The following is a 3,826-nucleotide window of genomic DNA, read 5'->3' as shown; positions in this document are numbered from 1 at the left end:
TGTATGTTTGTAATAAGCCATTCCCAAGCCCAAAAATAAGCATAAAAATTATTGCTCAAACCTGTCAAACATGTATGTATTTGTATTACTTAGGAATAGGTTTGACTGTAAGAGACAGAGATTCACAATGGATAACTAAAACAAGAAAAAAGTTTATTTCTCTCAAACATAAAATCCAAATTCTGTTCCATAAATTCCTTCTAGCTCACTAATCAACTATCTCTAAGCTACAGCCCTGGTCTTCATGATCTAAGATGGCAAACCATAATCTCTTTTCAGGCAGGAGGCTGTATCAGTTATTTTTGAAGGAAGGATCCACAAAGCAAGTAGCCACACAATACTTCTGTTTGTATTTTATTGGTTTGACCTTGGTCACGTGGCCATACCCAGCTCCAGCGGTGGATGGGAAATGTAGTCTTTTACTCGAGTAGCTAAGGACCTTGCTAAAACCTAGGGACATATTATTGTGGAAAAGGGATGAATGGATCTCAGAGAATAAAAACAACCTCTGCCATAGCATTTATGGTAATTCCTAAAGATCCCAATATGGCTAATTTCAGTAAGGACTATTCCTGTTTCTTTTAGCCCTCATCTTGCTTATATTCGGGTGAAAATTAAATCTGAGGTTAACTCTAATTGTAATGTTGAACGAAGGCCTTTTGAAACATGTGAAATTAGTCTATGGCAACACCAGTTCTTTCTAGCGGGACCAGATTCTGTAATGGATAATTTTATTGCTTTATGGGTGGAAAGCCTCCTCATGTCCAATGACTTATCCCTGTGAAGGCATAAAAGCCCGGCCTTCTTGCCCCACCCTCTGTCAGCGCCGAAGGGTCATCTCACCTCTGCCTTCAAAACTACCAGGAGTTATCTGAGGCTGCCTTGGGCCTGAATCATAGCTAGGCACCCCCTCTACCTGCCCTGCCTCTTCCCCATCCTACCCCTCCAAAAGCACTTCAACAATACATTAGTCTTCATCTCAGAGGCTGCTTCCCAGGAAGAGGAACAAGACAATAACCAGCTGAAATCCACTCTAGATCACTCTTCAGTCATCTCTTATACTTGACAACTGTCTTTATAGTGCAGTTCTTGGCTCGCTGTGCCAGGCAGTAGATATCTCTCTGCTTCTGATAGAGACTGGCTCTTCTTGGCTCTCCTCTCCCATTGTGGGAATCCTTCTGGATACTCCAGAAACTCTTTTTTGGAAGCAGATGTTTATTGGGTCATTATAATCTTTAGTGTGTGCTATAGCAAGGAGAGTGGAATCCAGCTGAGTCCCATCTCTGCTCTGCTATATCCAGGCAGTATGACGCTGACTGAGTCAATTTCCTCCTCTCTAAGATGAGGATAACAACCCATGCTTCAGAGGGTTATTAAATTAAATAAGATAATTTGGTTTAAGCACCAGGTTTTCAATGCCTTCCTTCCCGCTTCCTATGTACCTCAGGCTAACAAAGAATTTACTTGCCCAATTGGTCAAGGACATGTTTCGACTTTCTAGTGGAACTTTGCAAAGTTCAGGGGATGCTCAAAAGAAATATTCAAAACAACCTCACTACATTGAGGCCTCTTATTTTTCTGGTGGTGGCCAGCCTTTCCATCTAGTTCATGGCCCTCTGCTGTAGTGCGTATCTGCTGTAGTTTAGTTTTTGACCTTTTATGGCTACTCTAACTGCTGTGAAGTGCTAGATCATTCTTCCACCTTTTTTTCCAGTCCAAGAAATTCTTCTCAGCTCAGAAAAACATGGAGATTTAAAGTGCTTATTCTGAGAACATCAACGAAACCACTGATGTAAAATCTGCTCAACTGGAAAACTTGAGAATAGCAGATTCGAACAGTGGTTCTCAAAATAGTTTCCCTCCACCAGGAGGAGCATCAACATCAGCAGGAAATTTGTCAGAAATGTGAATTCCAGGGCCCCAACCCAGACTTACTGAATCAGAAACTCTGAGAGCCAGACTCAATAATCTGTGTTTTAACGAGCCCTCAAGAGGAGTACTATAAAGTTTGAGAATTGCTGTTCAAGGGTGGGAGTGGGAGGTCTCAAAAGATATAGATGGGAGGGCTTTTTTTGAGAGTCTTCCACTAGCATTAAATCCGCCTCCAACACACACACACATACACACACACACACACACACACACACACACGCTCCATATGCAAGTGGGTATTTGGGTGCTTACCTTGACACAGACAGGTTTTCTAATACTGGTCCTATGCCTTTGAAAAAAAGGAAAAAACTTCACATTCATGGAAATTTTAGAGTAAATAAATATGAGACTTGGCAAATCTATTCCTAGCTCTCCTCTGCTCTCTGCTGAGGGGGAAAAAAAGATTGTTAAACTTTTAAGCCACATGACCTGGAAATGACTCCAGCTGCTGACGGTGGATCTGACCACACTGCAGGCAATAAAGGGCTGGCTAACCTGCCTTTATTTGCTTTCTGCTCAAGATAAACATTTATCACTGGGTGTATTGATTAACACCATATCACTTCCCTCCTTACACTTTCACAAAGGGAACAAGCTACCCTTGAGAACTCAAACCTTTGTGGAGCTCAAAAGACGCGAAGTGCTCCTATGACTATGAAGCACTGTGAGCGTTAAGAAGGTATGGGACCCCCTCTGCCAAGAAGAAGCCAGTCACCATCCTCCAGAGCTGGTTTAAGTATTAGTGATGCTCTTCTTAGGGGAGTCAATCAGGGAGCAAAATGGTTGCTACAGCACGAGATGTGGAATTCACAGAAGGATGCATAAGGGCTTTAGAAAGTGGCACTGCTCAAATGCAGATTCCCTTCTAAAAATGTCTGTATAAACCTTGTAGTCCTTGAAATTTTGCTTTTTTGTTTTGTTTTGTTTTCTACTTTTGCCAGGGATGGAAAGGCAGGGCTTGAGAGAAATCAGCAATACTGGCTTGATTTACAATTTACAAGGCATTTAATGAGTAACTATGGTCCATGAGTGTTTTAATATTTGAGGCTGCTTCAATTTTCATCTAGAAGTGGCTGGAATACAAATTATAAATAAATGGATTAATATGGATTGATTCATCACCAACTCTTTCTCTGATCTTTTGGTTTTATTAATAACCATTTCTATAGCTAATAATGTGTTTTTTTAGTGTATATTAACCAGTGAATTAAGTTATCTATATTTTAAAATCACTAGGAAACTAAACAACACATTCTTCAATAATGCATAAGTCAAAGAGGAAGTTTCAACATTTGTGGTAGTTGTTGAAAAGATCCTGTGGATTGATGGTGTTCAGTTCTCTCTTTTTGTTGGTCACTCTAGCTGAAAGTTTATCGATTTTATGGACTTTCATACAACCTATTTGGGACTTTGTTTATTTTCTCTATTGTTTTTCTATTCTCTATTTTATTTATTTTCACTGTAATCCTAATTTTTTCCTTTATTCTAATTGCTTTAGACTTAGTTTACTATTCTTTAAATTATTGACTTGAGAACTTTCTCCTTTTTTTAATATAAACACTGACAATTTTTGAATTTTTGCCAAATCATTCAAAATTTGAAGAAAAAATATAGGTTCATGTATGTGCAATAGATTTTATCCTGTGACCTGAGATTTTATATCTCCCTTACAGCCCGATTTCTCTAAATATGCGGATTAATACTTTAACTGCTGAAGCAAGCAATAAATAATGTCTAATTAATTACAAATTTTAATACAATTAAAGTAGAAAAAAGAGAAAGTTTTATTTCTGTTATATGCTACCAAGATCTGCTTCTAAACATAGCTTCCCTCAGAATGGTGAAATCTCTAGTAAAGTATGCAATTGATGGTGTCATCCTACTCAGTTTTAGA

Source organism: Pteropus medius, unplaced genomic scaffold (assembly GCF_902729225.1).
Source record: "Pteropus medius unplaced genomic scaffold, Ma_sr-lr_union100, whole genome shotgun sequence".
Lineage (NCBI taxonomy): Eukaryota > Metazoa > Chordata > Mammalia > Chiroptera > Pteropodidae > Pteropus > Pteropus medius.
This window is presented reverse-complemented; position numbering follows the sequence as displayed.